This window comes from Somniosus microcephalus, chromosome 7, assembly GCF_052327205.1.
Source record: "Somniosus microcephalus isolate GS21.2 chromosome 7, FLI_Smic_1.0, whole genome shotgun sequence".
Taxonomy (NCBI): Eukaryota; Metazoa; Chordata; class Chondrichthyes; order Squaliformes; family Somniosidae; genus Somniosus; species Somniosus microcephalus.
The window spans coordinates 128,386,814-128,412,310 of record NC_140993.1 but is presented as its reverse complement, the minus strand read 5'-3'; positions in this window follow the sequence as shown (position 1 = coordinate 128,412,310).

Below are 25,497 nucleotides of genomic sequence, written 5' to 3'. Positions count from 1 at the left end.
TTTAAAAGCGCTCCTGTAACATGGCTGGCATTCAAATGCAACAACTTTGTTGTTGGAGGTTTGGGATAAGATTTTGCAAATCTACTGACCTTGTGACTGGTCAAGCTGACACACATCTCCTGTTTGAACTGATTGGAATAATTTCAGGCCACTTTGAGTGTGCGTTTGCGAGCTTCTTGCCTCAACTGAATTCTATAACAATGGGATGGGAGCCATTTACATCCTCTCACCCTGGTCGTCAGATTCAGAGGAAGAGCAGCGCAGCTTAGTGCTGCCAGATGAACAAATGGATCAGCACACAGCCTCCTTGGAGGAAGATGAAGAGGACGAGGAAGAGGAAGAGGACGAGGAGAAGGGCGGGGAGTGACGCCTTGCGGGGTCGGATGTGGCCAATCCAGCAGCACGCAACCACATTGTTGGCCGTCAGGCAAGGGAAGCACTCATCCATGCCAGATTCGCGTAACCTTACATTTCAACCACAGGTGGCTGGCACATGGAGATGAATATAAGTCTGACATTCTCAAAACCCCAGGCATCATCTGTCCAATGTGGTTTGCACTCAGTATCACCCCACACATTCTACAGGGAAATCACCCTGAGCCCTCACTCTTGAACTTCCATTTCCCAGAACACAGAGGCCACACTTTAGGTGATCTCAGCAGATCATTAAACCTTTTTCCACACTGAACCCATGTGCATCTGCACACAGACCTCGAGCTCACCTCTTCAGCAATTTGCAGCCAAGCTGCCTTGGTTTGCTGAGGAGGCCTCCTCCTCCCATTTCCAGGCAAGAGGAGCTCCTGACGTCCTCTAACTCCCTCAACAACAGCATGGAGGGAGCCCTCATCGAACCTGGGTGCAGCCTTAGTTATTGGGGCTGCCGTTCCTGCAGCAGCCAGCACCTTTAAGAGAAAAAAGCATTAATATTACGAAGCCAATGATTGGAACAAATCTGGCATATTTTTCATTTCATAGTCAGATAATAAATTGATATATAAAAAAATCATAAATATCTTTCTGGAATAATATGAACAGCAATTTCATTTGTTAAATTTTGTTCAGAACAGACGCTGTCAACTCCCCTTTCTATATAATACAGCATCAATCCATCCCATTGACATTTTTTCCAAAGGGGACATGGCCCCTTTAAATTTTCATTCGAACAACGCCTCATCAGACACGAGAAACTGACAGCCTCCAAGCCATTGCCTGGAGGGACCCGCACGTCGGCCGTAACGAGGCCAATCAAACCAAAATAGTAAGTTCTGGGAGGTGGCAGCCAGGAGCGGGTCAAAAATCCGCAGAGCAGCGGGCCCACGCTCAACCCGCCTCCATTAGTAAAATCGAGCCCGTAGAGTTAGATTTAGAACAGGAAGCAGTGCAGTAAACACACACAACATGAATGAGAGGAGCAAGTGTGGGTATCAGCAAAAGAGCAGGAAGCAGTTGGTTAGAGGATCAGCTCGAGGTCACTCTGGGGTTTTGCCTCCAGTTGATACAGAAAGTCTCTCTCCTCTCTCTGTCTGATCCACTGTGCACATTTAATAGAAAGCAGCAGCCTCTAAATCTTTCAGTACAGTTAGTCCACTACACCAACACACTGAGCAGTGACTGCTGCTAACATCTGAGTGGTGTTACACAAATCCCAAACCAGTCAAAGATCGACAGCTTGTGAAAGAGTTTAGCAAAATTTTAAAACATATTATCATCAGGGAAAATTAGTTAAAACAAACTTCAAGCTTCAGTCGGTGGATTGCAGGCCAGTAACGCTCAGATCATTCCAGTACAGTGTGAACGGGCAAACCTTGCTCTGCTTTGCACAGTACGCCTGTTTTATAAATAGAGATACGGTTTCTCCTGGAGGAGAAGGGCTATTTGCTGTATAACTGTTCGGATTTACTGTTTATTCAGAATAACTTGCATTTATATAGCACCATTAATGTGGAAAAACACCCCAAGGCACTTCACAGAGGCGTGATCAGGTACAATTGTACACAGAGCCAAAGAAGGGGATTTTAGGATTGGGTGACCAAAGGCTTGGTCAAAGAGGTGGGTCTTCAGGAGTTATTAAAGGAGGAGAGAGAGGTAGACCCAAGGTGATCAAGCTTGGCTTCTGTAGGTGTTGGACATTAAAGTGAGTCATATCACATGATGCCCAGAATGTATATTGAAGTGAGTTTCCTTCTCGCCAAACAGCCAGACCTTGACATAATGGCCATCTTGATGGTTTAACTGCTAATCAATTTAACCTTTTTGAAAAAGGGTTCGACCCGAAACGTCAACTCAAATTTCTGTCCACGGATGTTGCCTGACCTGCTGAGTTTTTCCAGCATTTTCTGTTGTTATTTCAATTTAACCTGATGTTTCCTGTCTGAATTTACAAAGCAACAGGAGATGACCTGGGTGGTGGAGGCAGACTCAATCTTATATTTCAAAAGGGAGTTGGATAAGTATCTGAAAGAAAAAAATTGCAGGGCTACGGGGAAAGGGCGGGGGAGTGAGACTAGCTGAGAGTTGGCACGGGCCAAACTATGATTCTATGATTGATTCTATGCCAATCCCATAGAATTAATGTGGCCTTGCTAATAGTTGCTAATGTGTTAGCTTCAGTGCCTCTATTGTTCTGGCCAACCTGCGATTAACACCTCGCATGGGATGATGCCGACCTGTCTGCTTCATCATACACCCCCATTGTCCCAACTAATTGCCAATATTAGCATATCCTAATTGGACAATGACCCCGAGATGTTTTGATTAACTTTGATGGGACACCTGTCAGAGCAAATTCTAACACGAGACACGTGTAATTTAGTTTTTGTAAGAGCTCTGAGCTGTTAGAGATTAAATATAGCCACTAATAAGGTTTATAAACCAGAAAAGAGTACCTGATTTAATGATTTTTTTAAGAGTTTGTTTGATTGTCTCATGATTTGAGATGGTGGGGTGGCAATATGGCATTATTGTATATATGCTTTTGAGTGGTTACAGTTGCTGTCGTTGTTGCTGCTGTCGTTGTTGCTGTCATTGTTGTTGTTGTTGTAAAAGTTGTTATTATAAAAGTTGTTGTTGTACAATTTGTTGTTATAAACTTTGTTGTTGTAAAATTTGCCCACTGACAAAAAGGAGACACTCAAAGGAGTTCGTGGCCTGCTCAGTGCAACAAAAATAAGTGGGAACATTGGCTGAGACACCACTGATCTTCAGCACTTCCTCGTCTACAGCTGCCAGTTGTTAAATCAATGGAGGACCATCTCTGGTTCTCTCACTCTGCCTTCTGCAATGGGGGAAAGAGCAGACCTATGAGTGACTGCAATGGCATGTGTTCACCTGATGGGTTGAGTATGAGGGTGACTATCAGGGAGAAGCATCACAACAACTGGTTCCCCCTTATCTATTCTGCTAGTTACAACCTCAAAAAACTTTAATGAATTCGCCAAGCATGATTTCCCTTTCATAAATCCGTGTTGACGCTGCCCAATCCTATTATTATTTTCTAAGTGCCCTGTTACCACATCCTTATTAATAGATTGTAGAATTTTCCCTACTAGTGATGTCAGGCTAACTGGTCTGTAGTCCCCGTTTTCTCTCTCCCTCCTTTCTTAAATAGCGGGGTTACATTTGCTTCCTTCCAATCTGTGAAAACCATTCTAGAATCTATGGAATTTGGAAAAATGACAACCAATGCATCCACTGTCTCTGTAGCCACCTCTTTCAAAACCCTCAGGCCATCCGGTCCAGGGGATTTATCAGCTTTCAGTCCCATTCATTTCTCCAGTACTATTGTTTTACTAATACTAATTTCTTTCAGTTCCTCATTCTCACTATGAAGGGATTTTTTACTAGTCCTAGACCTTTTAGGGCTACCCCGGATCAGGCATTTTTCTCAGACGTTCACTTTCAACTAAAGTTTGAGGTATCAAATCCTAAAGATGCTTAACTGGGTCTAAAGGTCCGGCCTATCTCTCCCTAAAGGAAAGGAACAACCCGAGAATGTTACCATCCTCCAGATAGCGCTTTTAATAAGTTTAGCTAGACTGTAGCGTTCCGGATATTATGGAGGTCCAGAAAACTCCATCAGAATTCTGCAACTCTTCACCAAAGAGTGTACAGAGATTGAGTTCGTGAGTTTTTGATACAGAAGTCTTATGTGAGACAATGCTAAAAATATATAGATTTATTAAAGAACTGACATGCAATTTACAGTTGGTGAATCAGCCAATCACAACTTTAACAGTTCTAAAAAGAGAAAACTTACTGGCCTAGAAATTCAGTATTGCCACGTTTGGGGCGCTACAGCTGGGCGTTTGCTAAATTTAGCATCGGGCGCAACTTAGCGCCACCTTTGCCGAAATTGAGTTGCGTCGCCCCAAGAGGTTGCTGCTGCGCTAAAGCAGGCGGTGCATGACTATCGTAAGGCGCTAAGCCAGCGAGCCGAGGTGCTACCACTGAGGGCGGGCGCAGCGCAGGTGCGGCGAGTTATATATAGATTGCAGGCAGACACGCTGGCGCCGGTCAGCTCTTAAAGGTGGAGGGTCGATTTGTTTTGCTGCCACGCCCTGCACACTGCAGCCCTGAATCTAGGCCTAGACAGACCTGCTTCAACAACTCAACGCCCATGACCATGGAGAAGGCCAGGGAGCGAGCGCAGCGCTTTAGTGAGGGTGCCCTGAAGGTTCTGGTTGGCGCAGTGGAGCACCGGCGACCTACCCTATTCCCTGACAGTGGCAAGAGGCTGCTGCCCAGCGAATACAGGAAAGCTTGGAGGGAGGTGGCAAACAGAGTGACCTCCAGCAGCATGGTCCCCAGGACACCCACGCAATGCAGAAAGAAGTTCAACGACCTCACTCGGGTTGTCAGGGTGAGTACCCTTTCCAGTATCCTCTTCATCCCTGCATGTGCACCTCACTTTCTGGCCAAAGGGTCCTGAAAGCCCCAATGCCCAGCTCTCATCCAAGACCTATGGGACTCTCATGAAAATCACATGCACATTCACCACTTTACATACTGTCAGGGCTATTCCACCATGGGAGGCAGTGCAGACAAGATGAGGGCGTGACACTGTCAGGGCTATTCCACCATGGGAGGCAGTGCAGGCAAGATGAGGGCTTGACACACTGTCAGGGCTATTCCACCATGGGAGGCAGTGCAGGCAAGATCAGGGCTTGACACTGTCAGGGCTATTCCACTATGGGAGGCAGTGCAGGCAAGATGAGGGCTTGACACTGTCAGGGCTATTCCACCATGGGAGGCAGTGCAGGCAAGATCAGGGCTTGACACTGTACTCAGAGCCCATCCTTTCTCTTGCAGGGCAAGCTGGCCCACAATCGCAGGCAGCAGCTACGGACCGGGGGAGGCCGTCCTGAACTTAATGACCTCAGCGACCTGGAGCAGCGAGTGGAGCGGATTATGGGAGGCCGGCTGATTGGCCCTGTCACCACTGGAGATGCTGACCCCGTTCTGGACAACAATGGTAAGGTCATCACCTTTTTGACCTCTCTCTTTCCACTTGGGCCTCACAGCAGCACCCTTTGCCACTCTCGAACCAATGCAGTGCATTGCAGCACTCATGCCTCCCTCGCTGCTGCCCTGTCCTCACTCTAAAGCAACTCTTGTGCCTCCCTGCTTTCAGATGCTGAATCGCCAGGTGAGGAGGCGGGCCCTCAAGCTGGCACTGTGAGTGAATCGGAAGGCGAGGAGGAGGAAGAGGAAGCCGGACCATCAGTGCCACCCTCAGCTGAGGCAGCCCATGGCCATGATGGGGACACGTCTTCCCTGGAGGGGAGCAGGAGGGAAGGGTCTGATGACAGTGAAGCTCCGGGGCCCAGCGGGCTGCAGCAATGCGGGAGGGGTAGGGAAGCTCGGCGGCCTTCTCCCCGGAGGGTGAGTTCAGCCTCAAGTCCTGCTACAGTGAGCGCAGAGGAGGTGCGGCTCCTTGGTGAAATGGGCGCCCAGGCTGAGCGCAGGCACATTGAGCTCATGGCTGCAGCGGCAAGGATGCCTGACTGCATAGAGTCACTGTCAAGGAGTGTTCAGGAATTCGGGGCAGCACAGGCCAGGAGTCTGCAGGACTTCGGGGCAGCACAGGTCAGGAGTCTGCAGGAGGTCGCTGCATCACAGGCCAGGAGTCAGCAGGAGGTCGCTGCATCACAGGCCAGGAGTCAGCAGGACGTCGCTGCATCACAGGCCAAGAGTCAGCAGGACATCGCTGCATCACATGCGGCTTCCAGCCAAGTGCTTAGTCGTGCCATGCATTCACTGGCTGGTCCGATGGAGACACAGATCAGGGCCACACGGGCACTAACTGCTGCCACCCTCGCTGGATCAGCCAGGAATCACCGGGGCCCTCGCCGCGCCGCAGCAGCCCAGCAGTCTGTGCTTCAGCAGATTGCTGTGCATGCTTCAGTGCTGGCCCGTGCGAGTGCCAGTGTCTTGGTCGACCAGGGAGTGCCTGTGCTCTGTCAGGTTGTCAGCATTCCTGCTGCCAACACTGTCACTCCTCCGCTGCAGCTGCCACCATCCGTAGGACAGACTGCTGCCGCCCAAGCAGAGTTGGAGCAGTCAGCAGCCGGGCCCTCGAGGCCCAGAGCTGGTCCAGGCCGTCCCCCAAGGGCATCTGCCGACTCACTACCTGACCCTCAGCAGCCTTCCCCCAGCCTTGCTGCAGCCACTGGGGTCCCATTGAGGAGGAGCTGCAGGGCGGGAAGGGGCCAATCGCGCAAGCGAGGTGGATCACCCTTGCAGGCCAAAAAGTAGGAGGTGTGGCAAAATGTTGAGTTTTTTATGAAGGCTGAGAATGTTGTGTTACTTTTTTATGAAGGCTGAGAATGTTGTGTTACTTTTTTATGAAGGCTGAGAATGTTGTGTTAGTTTTTTATGAAGGCCGAGGATGTGTTAGTTTTTTATGAAGGCCGAGGATCATGGTCATTTTTGTTTCACTGTTTTGTTCATTTTCTCCAGGTTGTGAGAGCCAGTTATGTGTCTGACTGTTTTTTGGGGGGTTTCTTTGTATTTGTTTGTCATGCGGGAAGGGCACAGAGTTTGTTAAATAAAAAATTGTCTTTATTCAGATTGTCCATGTTTGCACTTTGGACTATTTGTTGCCTTGACCGCTTCAGGGTTTGCGGAGCGGCTCCATTCATGTTCTTTCAATGGCACAAGCCATTCTCTGAGAGGGGGCCTAGACGACTTGCAATAAGCCGCTGACGGACGACCCTTGCACTTTGTGCCTCCCTCCCATCTTGGTGCTCCTCCTCCTCCTCCTCTGGTGGTCCTCCAATGTCTGCTGGCAGTGGCTGAGTCCTGAGGATAGCCAGGTTGTGCAGCATGCAGCACACTACAACGAAATGGGAGACTCGCTCAGGCGAGTACTGTAGGGCTCCCCCGGAATGGTCCAGACAGCGGAACCATTGCTTCAGTACGCCGATTGTGTGCTCAATGATGTTCCTGGTCACCTGATGGCTGTCATTGTATCGTTCTTCAGCAGGGGTGGTGGGCACACGGAGTGGGGTCATCAGCCAGGTGCACAAAGGATAGCCCTTGTCCCCGAGAAGCCAGCCTCCTGGGTGAGCCGGGGCTTTGAAAATGTCTGCCACAGAAGTCTAGCGCAGGATGAAGGCATCATGGCTGCTGCCTGAAAAGCGAGCATTCACAGCTAGTGTGAACTGCCTGTGGTCACAAACCAACTGCACGTTCAGCGAATGGTAGCCCTTCCAGTTGCAGTAATCCTTGGTATTCTCTAGAGGCGCTCGCAAAGCCACATGTGTGCAGTCAATGGCGCCCTGGACCATGGGGAAGCCCGCTATTCTTGCAAATCCCATTGCACGCTCTTGCTGCTTGCCCGGGGTCATGGGGAAGGAAATGTATTGACGTCTCCTTCTGAAGAGGGCATTCGTGACCTGGCAAATGCAGCAATGCACCGCGAACTGGGAGATATTGGCAATGTCCCCAGTAGCGGATTGGAAGGAGCTGGTGGCATAGAAGTTGAGAGCCACTGTCACCTTCACCGCCACCGACAGAGACGTCCTGCTCCTCAGCTGAGGCTGCAGATCTCTCTGAAGCAGGTGGCAGATCTCTGTGACCACCTCCCTTCTGAATCGAAGCCTTTGAATGCACTGCTCCTCAGACATGTTGAGGTAGGAGAAGTGCTGTCGGTATACCCTGGGAGGGTAAGGCCTCCTGTGCTGGCGCCTGTTGGCCCTTCTCCGTCTGGCCATGATTGGCACTCTCTCTCGGCGTCTCTGAGCCCTTTCAATGCAATGCAGAAACCCAACGTTTCCACCCATTGCAGCCCCCATTATACGTGGCCACTCAAGGCTATGGCACTGAGAAATAAATCCAACTGCAAAGCTCTGGCCTGAAGCCAGAAGTACCTGTGCGAGCGATGAGTCAAAGCAGAAAGCTCTCTCCCTTTGTCTCTCTCCAAATCTCTCTCTCTCACACAGAAGGAGTGGAACAAAATGGCTGCCACAAAGAATGCAGGAAGAGTCCCCTTTAAATAGTGCTCCCCCAGCCCCACAGCGACTGGGAACCGTTCCACTCAACCAGTTGCTGGGAGCGCCAGGCGCAAAGAAGGGGGGCGCCACTGAAGTTCTGGTTCGGGGCGCACCAAGGGCGTTGCACCATGAAATTACGTCAGGATCTGCACGTGCAGCTGAGCGGGCACTGCGGTTTTGCGCCACCGCTAATTCTTGACACAAGTTCATGAGAGGCGCACATCGCACCGTGCCCGGGCGCTAGCCGCTTCGCGCCCCACTTCTCGCCCTCTTAAGGCGCTAGCAGCTGGCGCTAACAACTGAATTTCTAGGCCACTATCTTTTTAACAGAGAATCTTACTTTTAAATCTTAACTTCGCTACAGTATTATAGTTCTTAAAGTTTGCTATACAGGATATCCATCAATATCAAATACCTTTGATCCCCAAGGTACAAAAAGTGGTGACTACAGAGCCGCCTCTGAAGCCGAGAATCGCTTTGCCTGATTAAAGTGAGTCTGTTATCCCATTTGAGAGTTCAATATTTATACTCTTTTCCAGTGGTATTTCATTTAAGGTTTTCTGCTGATGCAAGCTAGTTATCTCTAGTCATTTTTCTGCTGACCTCTGCAACTCATACTGCCACCTCAGCCAGAATCTTGTCTCATCGCTAGGTGTTCTAAGTTTACCATATAAAAACGGTGTGATGGCAGGTGTTCCTTACTTTATGTCATCTTTATGAGGGCAGATGTTGCTTCTTTATGAAGTGTAAATTAGAACACCTTATCCAGGGTGAACCATTGTTTTTTCCCCAAAAGGTCAACCTGTTAATAGAAACATAGAAGATAGGAGCAGGAGTAGGCCATTCGGCCCTTCTACGAGATCATGGCTGATCATCCAAACCCTAGCACCCGGTCCCTACACCGACAGCCATCCCACCCAAGCCCTATCCCCGTGTATTTAATCCCCCCTAACACTAAGGGCCAATTTTTTTATTATCATGGCCAATCAACCTAACCCGCACATCTCTGGACTGTGGGAGGAAACCAGAGCACCCGGAGGAAACCCACGCAAACACGGAGAGAATGTGCAAACTCCACACAGACAGTCGCCCGAGGCCGGATTCGAACCCGGGTCCCTGGCGCTGTGAGGCAACAGTGCTAACCACTATGCCACCGTGCTGCCTGTTGGAGCCCTTCACCTTCTATTTCAATAAGGTTATTTATTTCGGGTCAACAACTGTCTTATCTCAATAGCCAGAATGCTTTCATAACTATTTCATAGTTAGCTTTCTAACTTTCCCAATTTCCAGACCCAGTTAGCCCTGTTTTAATAAGGCCAGAATTCTTTCAGAAGATGGTGTATTTTCCTGACGAGGTTCGACGGCTGATCCCGTCACAGCCAGACCCTTGGTTCGCCACTACTTCCGGGAAATTTTTTGCGTCTTCTTCCGTGAAGACAGACACAAAGTCTGGAATTTTGCCGGTGCTCAGAGGGCGGGATTGGAGGTGGGTCAGAGGTTAAATTTGCAATGATTGACGGCGTGTTCCGAACCTGCCATGATCCCGCCTCCACGCATCTTTCCCGAATGTCGGGTCTCCGATTTACAAACGGACCCGACAACAAGCGGCGGGAAAGGGATTAAAGGCACTTAACTGCCTATTAAGTGGCACTTTAGAGCTATTTTCACAGGGTTTTTAGATTTTCCAGCTTCTTGGTCAGGTTTCACAATGTTCCAACAACACGGCAGTGAGCTGGAGACTTCACAGCTGCAACTGCAGTGTAAAAGCTGCACTCTCAAATCTTGTCATTTAGAAATCTGTGAGGTTGCTGATTGAATAATTTGGGGGGCATATTCTGTGTTTAGGCTGCAAGTATATGTTGTGCACTGTAGATCCACTGTAACCTGCATTGCTGGATTTTAAAGACGCACTTACCCTAAACTATGCCACCTCAAATTGCCAGCACACATATGGCAATAATGCCAAACCTTCATTCTACATCAATTTATTTATTGGCAAAGAACAGAAACTTTACAAATAAATCTATCATAATACCCAAGTGAGAGCCCTTGTGATTATTAACGTGACATTTTCCTCTTACGCATGCTTCTACATTGTGAGACCCCTGTGGCTTCAGCATATGTGGCGGCAGCCTGCTCACTTCCCTGCTGCTCCTGCTTAGACGCCTTTGGCGGCCGTCCTCTGGTATTGTGAGCCTTGGAGGGCCCCGCCAAAGTCTGCTCCTCCTGTGGCTGTGCAGGGGCAGACTCGGCCATCTCTGTTGGCTCAGGCAGATGGGGCTCTGACCGAGGGCTCGGCCGTGGCAAGAGAGTGTGAGCGCTTGGAGAGGATCCCCCACTTCCTTGTGCTCGAACACCACCGTCCCTTTCATGGGTCACCTGCACTTCACTGCTAGAAAGTTGCTGGAGAGCACCATGCTGCACATCGGTGGGGCCATGTGGACCCGTCTCTGTACTGACAGTCCTCATAACCAAGACGTCCATGTACCTTTGGTTCCTCTCCACGATAGTTGGCCTCCTATCCTCCATAGCTGCCCATCTATCTAGAAGAGCCACCATGTTGGCTTGTGTCTGGCAAGTTAGGTCCTCCATGGAGGTTGCCATCTTTTCCATGGCGGCACCTAGATTGCCCATAGCGTTCACCACGGCATCACTAATGTTTAAGATTGACTCCTCCATTCTCTGCACACTCGCAGTTACCGTGGAAGCAAACCTACTCAGAGCCTCCTGCACTTGTTCCTAAAGCTCCAGCACCGCTCTGTTTCTGGATGGCCCCAGAGGCTCAGCGTTTACATGCAGCTGAGCAGAGCTAGGAGCACACTGCATCCTCCGACGAGGACTCTCCACTGCTGTACCTGTCTCCAACATCTGCTCCTGCTCACTTGTGAGCTGTGATATACCAGGTGACAACACTACTCTATCTCGCAAAAAACCCACCAAGGTGTGCATCACTGCGCTGATGCTGGGTGCGCTGAATGCTCTTCTCCACAAGTGGAAACATTCGCTCTGTATCCACTCTATCAAAACCTTTCATAATTTTAAAGACCACTATTGGGACACCCCTCAGCCTTCTCTTTCCAAGAGAAAAGAGACCCACCCTGTTCACCTTTTCCTGATATGTATACCCTCGCATTTCTGGTATCATGCTTGTAAATCTTCTCTGCACCCTCTCCAGTGCCTCTATATCCTTTTTATAATATGACAACCAGAACTGCATGCAGTACTCTTAAGTGTGGTCTAACCAAGATTCGATGCAGGTTTAGCATAACTTCCCTACTTTTCCATTCTATCACTCTAGAAATAAACCCGAGTGCTTGGTTTGCTTTTTTTATGGCCTTGCTAACCTGTGGCACAACTTTTAGTGATTTGTGTATTTGTACTCCAAGATCCCTTTGCTCTTCTCCCCCACCTAGACTCCCACCCTCCTAGTGATAAGTGACCTCCCTATTCTTCCTGCCAAAATGTAATACTTCACATTTATCTGTGTTGAACTTCATTTTTAAAAATTAGTTTATGGGATGTGGGCGTCGCTGGCAAGGCCAGCATTTATTGCCCATCCCTAATTACCCTTGAGAAGGTGGTGGAGAGCCGCTTTCTTGAACCGCAGCAGTCCGTGTGGTGAAGGTACTCCCACATTGCTGTTATGTAGGGAGTTCCAGGGTTTTGATCCAGCGACGATGAAGGATCAGCGACATACATCTAAGTCAGGATGGTGTGTGACTTGGAGTGGAACTTGGAGGTGATGGTGTTCCCATGCGTCTCCTGCCCTTGTCCTTCTAGGTGGAAGAGGTTGTGGGTTTGGGAGGTGCTACCGAAGAAGCCTTGGTGAGTTACTGCACTGCATCTTGTAGATGGTACACACTGCAGCCACGGTACACTGGTGGTGGAGGGAGTGAATGGTTAAGGTGGTAGATGGGGTGCCAATCAAGTGGGCTGCTTTGTCCTGGATGGTGTCGAGCTTCGAGTGTTGTTGGAGTTGCACTCATCCCGGCAAGTGAAGAGTATTCCATTACACTCCTGACTTGTGCCTTGTAGATGGTGGAAAGGCTTTGGGGAGTTAGGAGGTGAGACACTCACCGCAGAATACCCAGCCTCTGACCTGCTCTTGTTGCCACAGTATTTATGTGGCTGGTCCAGTTAAGTTTCTGGTCAATGGTGACCCCCGGGATGTTGATGGTGGGGGATTCGGCGATGGTAATGCCATTGAATGTCAACTGGCGGTGGTTAGACTCTCACTTGTTGATAGTCATTGCCTGGCACTTCTGTGGCGCGAATGTTACCTGCCACCTCTCAGCCCAAGACTGAACGTTGTCCAGGTCTTGTTGCATGCGGCCATGGACTGCTTCATTTTCTGAGGAGTTGTGAATGGCACTGAACACTGTGCAGTCATCAGCAAATTTGCCAATTATTTGCCCATTCTGCAAGTTTATTAATATCCTCCTGTAATTTGTTGAGGTCCTCCTCAGTATTGACTATCCCCCCAATGTTGCTTCATCCGCAAATTTAGAAATTGTGTTTTTGATTCCAAAGTCTAAATTGTTAATGTAAATTGTGAACAGCAGTGGTCCTAGCACTGATCCTTGTGGAACACCACTACCCGCCTTCTGCCATTGTGAATACCTACGCTTTACTCCCACTCTGTTTTCTGACTTGAAGCCAGCTAGTAATCCATTCTGCTACTTGTCCCCTGACTTCGCATTCTCTTACCTTATTCATTAGTCTATTATGGGGTAGCTTATCGAAGGCCTTTTGAAAATCTAGATAAATTACATCTACAGCATTACCATTGTCTACTCTCTGTTACCTCTTCAAAAAATTCAAAAAGGTTGGTCAAGCTATATTCTTCCTTTTGAAATCCATGCTGACTATTCATTATTATACTTTTTGTTTCTAGATGTTCTTCTATTCTCTCATTTAGTAGGGATTCCATTATTTTACCTACCACCGATGTTAAGCTGACTGGTCCTTAATTCCCCGTTAGCTGTCCACCAGTCCTCTGGCACTACACCTTTTTCAATGAATTATTAAATATGCATAGTAATGCCTCTGCTATCTCTTCCCTAGATTCTTTTAAAATATGTGGATGTAGTCCATCCGGACCAGGGGTTTTATCCTCTTTGAGTTTAATTAGTTTATTTAATATATCCCCTTTTTTATTTTAAATGCACGTATCTCATTACTCATCTCATCATCCAATGTCATGTCCACCTGTTCTATCTCCCTAGTAAATACCAAAGCGAAACAATGATTTAATATTTCTGCCATCTCCCTATCGTTACCTGTGGTATTGTCCTGTCTATCCCTTAATGGCCCTATTCCCATCCCAACCTTCCTTTTTTATTGATGTGCCTGTAAAATATGTTACTATTTTGTTTTATGTTCCTTGATAATCTAATTTCATAGGTCCTCTTTGCCTTTCTAATTGTTTTTTGACTTCTCTCCTAATCCCTTCGTATTCTCTCTTATCATGCACTCCTCTGCTGTCTATGTACTTAATGTATGCCTCTTTCCTTATCCTCAATTGTTTCCTTATGTCTTTATTCATCCATGGAGTCTCATTAGTGTTTAGTTTGTTATTTCCTTTTAGCGGAATATATTTTTCCTGCACTCTGTTGAACACCATTTTAAATGTTTCCCATTGTCGTTCTACATTGTTGTTTGCCAATATTGTTGCCCATTTTATCTTCCCAAGTTCTATTCTCAGCCCCTCAAAATCAGCTTTTCTCCAATCTATCAATACATTTTTTGTTATACTTATGTCCTTCTCTATTACCATCTTAAAGCATATTATATTATGGTCACTATTGCCTATATGTTCCCCTAAATTTACTTCTCTTATCTGCTCTGGCTCATTCCCCAAAACTAGATCCAATAGCAAATTGTTGGGCTTTTCACATATTGGGTTAGAAAGGAGTCCTCTATACATTTGAGAAACTCCATTCTCTTATCCCCTTTACCTATCCCTTCTGTCCAATTAATATCGGGGTAGGTGAAATCCCCCATGATTATTATTCTATGTTTTTACTTATTTCTCTAATTTGTCTGTATATTTCTTCCTCCACCTCCCTTCCACTATTAGGTGGTCTGTAGACTACACCTATTAGTGTGATTGATCCTTTATTATCTTTTATCTCTATCCATATGGATTCTATTTTTGTCGTGCTGATATCTACGTCCCTTTTTCTACTGCCATTATGTTATCCATAATAAGTACAGCTACTCCACCTCCCCTTTTTCCCTCTCTATCTTTTCTAAATATGTTATACCCTGCAATGTTTAATTCCCAGTCCTGATTTTTCTGTAGCCATGTCTCGGTAATCTCTACTATGTCTGATTCCTCCCAATGCATGGTTGCTTCCAGCTCCCCTGTTTTATTATGGACACTTTGTGCATTGCTGTACAGACAGTTTAACTAATTTTTAATAAGATTTCCACTCACTTTATGTTTAACCATCTTTTTAGACTTCTGTTCTATAACTCTATTTGCTCCCTTGCCATCAGTGTCCTCCCTTACTTTATTCTTTCCTATGCTCACTTTTCCTGTTTTGTTTATATTTAGGCTGCTTACTTTTATTGTAGATCCCTCCCCCCTTCTTACTAGTTTAAAGTCTTTGCCACTTCCCTATTTACCCAGGTCCCATCCCGGTTCAGGTGGAGCCCATCCCATCGGTACATCTCCTTCATGGTGCCAGTGTCCCATGAAAAGGGACCCCTCTTTCCCACACCAGCCCTTTAGACATGTGTTAATTCTCCTGATCTGTCTGCTTCTGTGCCAATTTGCACATGGCTCGGGCAATAATCCAGAGATTATTACCCTCAAGGTCCTGCTTTTTAATTTAGCTCCTCCCTGTTCCTACCTATGTCGTTTGTTCCAACATGGACCATGACAACTGGATTTACCCCCTCCCTTTCCAAGTTCCTCTCCAGCCATCGAGAGATATTCCATACCCTGTAGGTAACACATCCTTCAGGATTCTCGTTCTTGGTTGCAGAGGATGATATCTATCCTACTAATTATAGAGTCCCCTATTACCACCACATTTCTATTCTGCTCTTCCCTGCCGCACCACCCCAGCCTTCTGAGCCACAGTGCCTTGGTCTGCATTGTGGCTGTCCTCTCCTTGTCTCACAGGTAGCGATTATTTCGTACCTGTTGGACAGGACCAGTGTCTGCAGGACCTCCTTCTCAACCTCTCATAAATCCCTGCTATCTGTCTTCCTAACAGTCACACACTCCGCTTCCTGAATCTGTGCTTTCCTCTGGGGTGTGACTGCATTCTGAATAAAACTGTCCAGAAATTCCTCCCCTTCCCTTATGTGTCGAAGTGTCTCCAACTTGCACTCCAGATCAATGACTCTGAGCCAGAGAGATTCGAGATGGAGCCATCTCTTGCAGACGTGTTTGCTCGGGACAGTCTTGCTGTCCACAAACTCCCACATGCTGCAGTTCAGACACACAACCTGCCCTGGTTGTGTGTCTGAACCTGACTAGCCTTATTTTATTTATTTAATTAGTTAAAGTCTTTATTCAATAATTATTTATAGTTATATTAAATAGTTTAACTAGTTAAGCTATAAATTTAATACAGTACATTATAGTTTCCTGCTCCTAGTTTAAACCACTGTCCTGGGTTAGAGAGAAAAGGTTGCTGATTTACAGAGATTGAATCGGTCAAATTCCATTTTTCTTAAATTATATTCTGGGATTTCTACTGGTGCTATGAGGATTGAATTCCAAGATCATTAAGATGGAGAATGAAGTAGTTCACTCAGAGACTAGTGTCCTCAATTTAAATAAAGGAAACTACGATGGTCTGAGGCGTGAGTTGGGTAGGATTGATTGGGGAATGTCACTCAAATGGTTAATGGTGGATAGGCAATGGAAAACATTCAAATACCACATGGATGAACTACAGAATTTGTTCATCCCAGTTTGGCATAAAAATAAAACAAAAAAGGTGACTCAACCGTGGCTAACGAGGGAAATTAGGGATAGCATAAGATCCAAGGAGAGGACATATAAATTGGCCAGAAAAAGCAGTAATCCAGAGGATTGGGAGCAGTTTAGGATTGAACAAAGGAGGACAAAGGGATTAATTAAGAAAGGGAAAATAGAATATGAGAGTAAGCTTTCAGGGAACATAAAAACCACAAAGGAGGACACAAATAACCTTCCAGAGGTGTCAGGGAACATAGGGTCTGATGAAAGGGAGGAACTGAAAGAAATCAGTATTTGTAGGGAAATGGTGTTAGGAAAATTGATGGGATTGAAGGCCGATAAATCCCCAGGGCCTGATAATCTGATAATCTACATCCTAGGGTACTTAAGGAAGTGGCCCTAGAAATAGTAGATGCATTGCTGATCATCTTCCAACATTCGATGGAATCTGGAACAGTACCCATGGATTGGAGGGTAGCTAATGTTACCCCACTATTCAAAAAAGGTGGTAGAGAGAAAACGGGGAATTATAGACCGGTAAGCCTGACATCGGTAGTGGGGAAAATGCTAGAGCCCATTAAAAAGATTTAATAGCAGAGCACTTGGAAAACAGTGACAGGATCGGACAAAGTCAACATGGATTTACAAAAGGTAAATCATGCTTGACTAATCTACTGGAATTTTTTGAGGATGTAACTAGTAAAATAGATAAGGGAGAACCAGTGGATGTGGTGTATTTTGACTTTCAGAAGGCTTTCGATAAGGTCCCACATAAGAGATTAGCATGTAAAGTTAAGGCACATGGGATTGGGGGCAAGGTATTGACTTGGATAGAGAACTGGTTGGCAGATAGAAAGCAAAGAGTTGGAATAAATGGGTCTTTTTCCGAGTGGCAGGCAGTGACTAGTGGGGTACCGCAGGGATCGGTCCTTGGTCACAATATATATTAATGATCTAGACAAGGGAACTAGATGTAATATCTCCAAATTTGCAGATGACACAAAGCTGGGTGGGCGTGTGTGCTGTGAGGAGGATGCCGAGAAACTCCAGGATGATTTGGACAGGTTGGGTGATTGGGCAGAAGCATGGCAGATGCAATATAATGTGGATAAATGTGAGGTTATCCACTTTGGTGGCAAAAGCAGGAAGGCAGATTATTATCTGAATGGCAATAGATTGGGAGAAGGGGAAGTGCAATGAGACCTGGGGGTCCTTGTGCACCAGTCGCTGAAGGTAAGCATGCAGGTGCAGCAGGCGGTTAAGAAGGCAAATGGTATGTTGGCCTTCGTATCGAGAGGGTTTGAGTACAGGAACAAGGATGTCTTGCTGCAGTTGTACAGGGCCTTGGTGAGACCACATCTTGAGTATTGTGTGCAGTTTTGGTCGCCTTATCTGAGGAAGGATATTCTTGCCATGGAAGGAGTTCAGCGAAGATTCACCAGGCTGATACCTGGGATGGCAGGAATGACGTATGAGGAGAGATTGGTACGATTGGGCTTGTACTCGCTGGAGTTTAGAAGAATGAGAGGGGATCTCATTGAAACTTATAAAATTCTGGCAGGACTGGACAGACTAGATGCAGGGAGGATGTTCCCGATGGTCGGGGAGTCCAGAACCAGGGGTCACAGTCTAATGATAAGGGGTAGGCCTTTTAGGACAGAAATGAGGAGGAATTTCTTCACCCAGAGAGTGGTGAACCTGTGGAATTCTCTACCACAGAAGGCAGTAGAGGCCAATACATTAAATATATTGAAGAAGGAGTTGGATATATTTCTTAAGGCTAAAGGGATCAAGGGGTATGGGGAGAAAGCAGGGACAGGGTACTGAACTTGGATGATCAGCCATGATCGCATTGAATGGCTTGAGGGGCCGAATGGCCTACTCCTGCTTCTATCTTCTATGTTTCTATGTTTCTGTGATCCTATCCAATATTCTGTAAAAACCATAAATAAGTGACCTTTCTTTCCATATATTTAAGTTTTACCAGTTTTCAAGCTGTGAGTACACAGCAAGATGTACTAACTGAAGTTAGTTCTTGGGGGCTGAAATTCCAATTGCCCCTCTCTGTTAATGGGGTGGCGGTAAATCTGCTGATGCCTGAAGGTGTAGATCCCTTCCCAAGTTGTCGGGATGGGGTCTTTGACATTGTTGGGGTGGATGCCAGTGCCTGCAAGGGGACAGCTGAGATGCCTGCTCCAATATACCCTTTTAAGGCAGCAAGACCCACAGTCGCTTTACATGAAATGCCCCTAGATCCTTCCTCGACCAAGGACAAAGGTGAGTTTATGCAGTCTTTCGGCACTAAAGGGGCTAATTGCCAGTGAAACAATACTAACTGATCCTCTCCAGGTTCACTTATCTTTGTCTGGAAGACTTTTGGCACCATTTTTAGGGTTTCCACAGAACTCGTGCCAACTTTTAGCTGGTGAATTTCATTAAAGTCTACTGAGAGCATAATAGATGGAATTCTCAAAGTAGCTCAGGAACAGTTTGCCCCTTTAAACTAGGCTAGGTGGACAGAAGATTCAGTCAACCACCAGAATTTCTCACAAGGGTGCAAATGGGGCAGATTCCCTGCAGATCTGGGTTCCATCCCATTTCTGGTCCTCTGACTCCACTATCTGCTTCACTTATGCCTCTGCCCAAATTGAATTTCAGGATACTAGTATTTAGCAGTACTGGGGTAGGGGAGAGTTGAGTTTAACTTCACTTAGGGTGGGTTGCACTTTGGGATCCTTTGGTCTGACATCACTGGAGTTTGTCAGGCTGCAGAGAGGGAACATATTGATAGAACTGGGGTCTCTTGTGGAGTTTGGCCTACTGGTGGATTTCTGATGTCTTTGAGCAGTGAAGGGAGAGGAGGGCATGGGTTTGACAACATTGGGTAGAGGTATTTCAGGTACAGTAGTACTGGTTAGTAACTAAGAGATCTCTGCAAGCATAAATTTGGTATTTTGTGATTAATTTCTGTAAGTATCTGTCTCTCTTTCTCTCTGTCTCATAGGTGTCAGTAATTAAAATGCTTACATTTTCTATCAACAAAACACTGGGACTGGCCATAATTAGGTGATTACATTCATAATTGAACTTAAAAAAAAATAGGCAGTCAAGTAAGGAAGGGGAAACGCTGTTTATGTGTGTATGCTTAATATGCTTACTGATGTTTACTCAATGTCAACTGTGGCTCAGTTGGTAGCATTCTCGTCTCTGTCAGAAGGTTGTGGGTTCATAGCCCCACTCCAGAGCCTCGAGCACAAAATCTAGCACTGAGGGAGTGCTGCACATTGGAGGTGCTGTCTTTTGGATGAGATGTTAAACCAAAGCCCCATCTGCTCTCTCAAGCAATGTAAAAGATCGCAAGACACTATCTCGAAGAACAGCAGGTGCATTATCCCTGGTGTCCTGGCTAATATTTATCCCTCAAACAACAGGTTATCTGGCTATTTATCTCATTGCTGTTTGTGGGCAAATTGGCTGCCGCCTTTCTTACATTACAACAGTGACCACAGTTCAAAAGTACTTCATTGCTGTAAAATGCTTTGGGACGTCGTAAAAGGTGCTGTATAAATACAAGTCTTTCTTTCAATATACTTTCTGAAAAGTATCAGTCAGCATCTCTGTTTTAAAAATATATATAAATTTGATCTGAATAAGGCTCTTGAAATATATCTTCTAATTTTACTTCAAATAATTTTAAAGATTATCAACCAAATAGACATAGTTACATAGCGATGGAGGAGCATTCGATCATTCAGCTTGCTAAATGTTATTGATCCACTGCCAGAAAATTGTGCACACTGCAATGCTCAAACAGCAGGATCTGTCTGTAGCTAACCATGCCATTGCTCTGTGAAAAAACATTGGAGCTGAAAATCTGTATGTCCAACATCCCTCAGGGAGGCTAGATGATGGGTGTTTTGGGAACAACACCACGTTGGCATTAAATGGGCTGTCCTTCTGTGGTTGGGGTTGAGGCACATTGTTGGGAAAGAGCAGAGGGAGCTTTACTCTGCATGTGGCTGCACTATACCTGACTTGGGAATAACAACAGAAAATGCTGGAAAAACTCAGCAGGCCAGGCAACATCTGTGGAGAGAAGTTAGAGTGCCATTTCGGGTCTAACCCTTTTTCAAACTGGAAAGGAAATAAAATAGATCGAAGGCAGGGCTGCGATAGAACAAAAGAAGTAAAAGAAGTAAAAGAGACATTAAGAGGTATTCAAAACCAGACGAGATGGTAATAGGACAGTGGAGACAAAAGACGGCAAGATTAGGTGTGAAGTGTACTGGCAGGATGGGAGACAGCTGCCATGTGGGAGAGAGAAAAAAAGGAAAGGGGGGGAAGGGAAGATCCAAAACAAAGGGGTGGAAAAAAAATAAGTAAAAATGTAATAGGGGCCGAGGTTATGATCTGAAATTGTTGAACTCGATATGGTGTCTGGAAGGCTGCAAAGTGCCTAATCGGAAGATGAGGTGCTGTTCCTCGAGTTTACATTGAGCTTCCGTGGAACAATGCAAGAGGCCAAGGACGGTGAGGTCCGAGTGGGAATGGAGTGGTGAATTAAAAAGACAGGTGACCAGAAGCTCGGGGTCACTCTTACGGACTGAACGGAGGTGTTCCGCAAAGCGGTCACCCAATCTGCATTTGGTCTCCCCAATGTAGAGGAGACCGCATCGTGAGCAGCAAATACAGTATACTAGATTGCAAGAAGTACAAGTAAATCGCTGTTTCACCTGGAAGGGGTGTTTGGGGCCCTGGACAGTGGGAAGGGGGGAGGTATAGGGGCAGGTGCTACATCTCCTGCGCTTGCACGGGAAGGTGCCAGGCAAAGGGGAAGGGCTGTTGGGGGTGATAGAGGAGTGGACTAGGGTGTCTCGGAGGGAGCGGTCCCTACGGAATGCTGAAAGGGGAGGGGAGGGGAAGATGCGTTTGGTGGTGGGATCACTTTGGAGGTAGCAGAAATGGTGGAGGATGATCCGTTGGATGTGGAGGCTGGTGGGGTGAAAGGTGAGGACAAGGGGAACCCTATCATGGTTCCAGGAGGGAGAGGCAGGTGTGAGGGCAGTAGTGCGGGAGATAGAACGGACATGGTCGAGGGCCGTGTCAACCACGGTAGAGGGGAATCCTCGGTTGCGGAAAAAGGAAGACATGTCGGAAGCACTGGTGTGGAAGGTGGCATCGTCGGAGCAGATACGGCGGAGATGGAGAAACTGGGAGAATGGAATAGAGTCCTTACAGGATGCGAGGTGGGAGGAAGTGTAGTCCAGGTAGCTGTGGGAGTCAGTGGGCTTGTAGTGCATATTGGTCAATAACCTATCCCCAGAGATGCAGATGGAGAAGTCGAGGAAGGGAAGGGAAGAGTCAGAGATGGAGCATGTGAAGGTGAGGGAAGGGTGGAAATTGGAGGCAAAGTGAATGAAATTGTCTAGTTCGGGGCGAGAGCAGGAAACGGCACCGATACAGTCATCAATGTATTGGAAAAAGAGGTGAGGGAGGGGACCTGAGTAGGACTGGAACAAAGAGTGTTCCACATATCCCACGAAAAGGCAGTCATAGCTAGGACCCATGCGGGTCGACTTCTCCACCTCCATCTCTGGGGTTAGGTTATCGACCAATATTCACTACAAGCCCACTGACTCCCACAGCTACCTGGACTACACTTCCTCCCACCCCGCCTCCTGTAAGGACTCCATTCCATTCTCCCAGTTTCTCCGTCTCCGCCGTATCTGCTCCGACGATGCCACCTTCCACACCAGTGCTTCCGACATGTCTTCCTTTTTCCGCAACCGAGGATTCCCCTCTACCGTGGTTGACACGGCCCTCGACCGTGTCCGTTCTATCTCCCGCACTTCTGCCCTCACCCCTGCCTCTCCCTCCTGGAACCACGATAGGGTTCCCCTTGTCCTCACCTTTCACCCCACCAGCCTCCACATCCAACGGATCATCCTCCACCATTTCCGCTACCTCCAAAGTGATCCCACCACCAAACGCATCTTCCCCTCCCCTCTTCCCCTCCCCTCCCCTTTCAGCATTCCGTAGGGACCGCTCCCTCCGAGACACCCTAGTCCACTCCTCTATCACCCCCAACAGCCCTTCCCCTTCGCCTGGCACCTTCCCGTGCAAGCGCAGGAGATGTAACACCTGCCCTATACCTCCTCCCTTCCCACTGTCCAGGGCCCCAAACACCCCTTCCAGGTGAAACAGCGATTTACTTGTACTTCTTGCATTCTAGTATACTGTATTCGCTGCTCACGATGCGGTCTCCTGTACATTGGGGAGACCAAACGCAGATTGGGTGACCGCTTTGCGGAACACCTCCGTTCAGTCCGTAAGGGTGACCCCGAGCTTCCGGTCGCCTGTCATTTTAATTCACCGCTCCATTCCCACTCGGACCTCACCGTCTTTGGCTTCTTGCATTGTTCCACGGAAGCTCAACGTAAACTCGAGGAACAGCACCTCATCTTCTGACTAGGCACTTTGCAGCCTTCTGGGCTCAATATCGAGTTCAACAATTTCAGATCATAACCTCGGCCCTTGTTACATTTTTACTTATTTTTTTTCCACCCCTTTTTTTTGGATCTTCCCTTCACCCCCCTTTCCTTTTTTTTCCTCTCTCCCACATGGCAGCTGTCTCCCATCCTGCCAGTACACTTCACACCTAATCTTGTCGTCTTTTGTCTCCACTGTCCTATTACCATCTCGTCTGGTTTTGAATACCTCTTAATGTCTCTTTTACTTCTTTTGTTCTATTTTATTTCCTTTCCAGTTTGAAAAAGGGTTAGACCCGAAACATCACTCTAATTTCTCTCCACGGATGTTGCCTGGCCTGCTGAGTTTTTCCAGCATTTTCTGTTGTTATTTCGGATTTCCAGCATCTGCAGTATTTTGCTATCGTACTACTGACTTGGGAATGTTTGATGCTGAGACTGTGGGGATTAAATTGGTCTTCCGTGACAACGCAAAACAGGCGATAGCGAATTGGCAGCCTGTTTTACACCCAGACAGGTTTCTTTTCCATTTGACTTTAATGGAAAAGAGAACTGTGTGCAGTGTACAGTGGGCTGCCAATTCACTATCGCACGCTTCACACTGTCGCTGAAGACTAGTGTCACATTCTGTGTGCCTGAAATGGGAAGAGTTCCCAGTCCTGACATCTGTCACCCTGATTAGATTAAAAATCACGTGCTCATGTCCTTCATTACTGTGCTTACCAGTACTTGTTGGATCTATTCCATTAACGCACCTTTGCTCTGCTGGCATCCAGGCATTGTCCTCATTTTTCATTAGCCTTCTATAGTTCTTTTTCCAGCATTCAGAGCAATGATAAACACAAACCATTTGTCTGTTGTTACTTTCTCTTGGCAGTCACTATTCTTTACCTATGTCTATTTTTTCATTAAGATTATTGAATACATGTCTATCGGCCCCTAGATTTTATGGCATGTATTCAGTTTGCTGAAATTTTCTCAGCAAAGTGTCAAAATTAAATTTCAGGATCTGAAATCACATAATTTTGTTTTGAAAATGTCTCCCTGTGCACCTGTGCCATACTATTCTCAATTCTTCCCATCGTTGGTGCCATATTCCCCTATTACAGTGCCTGAGAGGCAACATATTGGAACTTAACAAACTGAAACACTCCGCATGATGCCCAAATTACAAATGGATTTCCTGTATTGGTAACTGCAGTAACTTTGAAAAAAGGTCAGCTTGACTTAACTTTGACAAATATATATTTTAGTTGTCAGTTTTCATTCTATCATTCAGATTCCGCTGTCCTGGAATTCGGTCAATGAAACCAAATCCAAGTACAGTATACTTTCTCCTTCCAATGATAAGATTGTTGGGGCTATGATCAGCGTCTAACACTTGCATACACATTTTTGGAGAAACTATGAATTGCTAATGTGGAAGATTCTTTCCATCTGCTGTTTAGTGTTTGTCGTGCAGCAACTGAGGCAGTAAATTTCTTGCATTTGTTTAATGTAAATAGAATCTATGCATGATGCAGCCCAGTGGCTATCTCACACATGACCACTGCATATCAGATAACCCAATTTGGTCTATGGATATCAGAGGACCTTCATCATGAGTCTGCTGAACATTTTTCTAAGTCTTGCCTAACTATATTTAGTTAATCGTATTTATTACAAATTTGGCTACAGTTTTGTTGAAATGGCAATATTCATTAAAAGAGAAAGTAATTACAAAGAGAATCAGAAAATATTTTGAAATGTTACATAAGATTACATAGGATATACAGCACAGAAACAGGCCATTTGGCCCAACCAGTTCATGCCAGCATTTATGCTCCACTCAAGCCTCCTCCTATCTTTTCTCATCTAACTCGATCAAAATAATCCTCTATTCCCTTCTCCCTCATATGCTTATCTAGCCTCCCCTTAAATGCACTTATGCTATTCGCTTCAACCTTTCCCTGTGGTAGCGAGTTCCACATTCTCACCACTCTCTGGGTAGAATCATAGAATCATAGAATGGTTACAGCACAGAAGGAGGCCATTCAGCCCGTCAAGCCCATGTCGGCTCTCTGCAAGAGCACTTCAGATAGTCCCACTCCCCCGCCCTTTCCCCGTAGCCCTGCAATTTTTTTTCCTTCAGGTGCTTATCCAGTTCCGTTTTGAAAGCCATGATTGAATCTGCCTCCACCACCCTTTAAGGCAGTGCATTCCAGATCCTAACCACTCGCTGCGTAAAAAAGTTTTCCCTCATGTCGCCTTTGGTTCTTCTGCCAATCACCTTAAATCTGTGTCCGCCAATGGGAACAGTTTCTCTCTATCTACTCTGTCGAGACCCCTCATGATTTTGAACACCTCTATCAAATCTGCTCTCAACCTTCTCTGCTCTAAGGAGAACAACCACAGCTTCTCCAGACTTTCAACGTAACTGAAGTCCCTCATTCCTGGACCCATTCATGTCAATCTTTTCTGCATCCTCTCTAAGGCCTCACATCCTTCCTAAAGCTCAGAATTGGATACAATACTCCAGTTGAGGCCGGGCCAGTGTTTTATAAAGGTTCATCATAACTTCCTTGCTTTTGTATTCTAT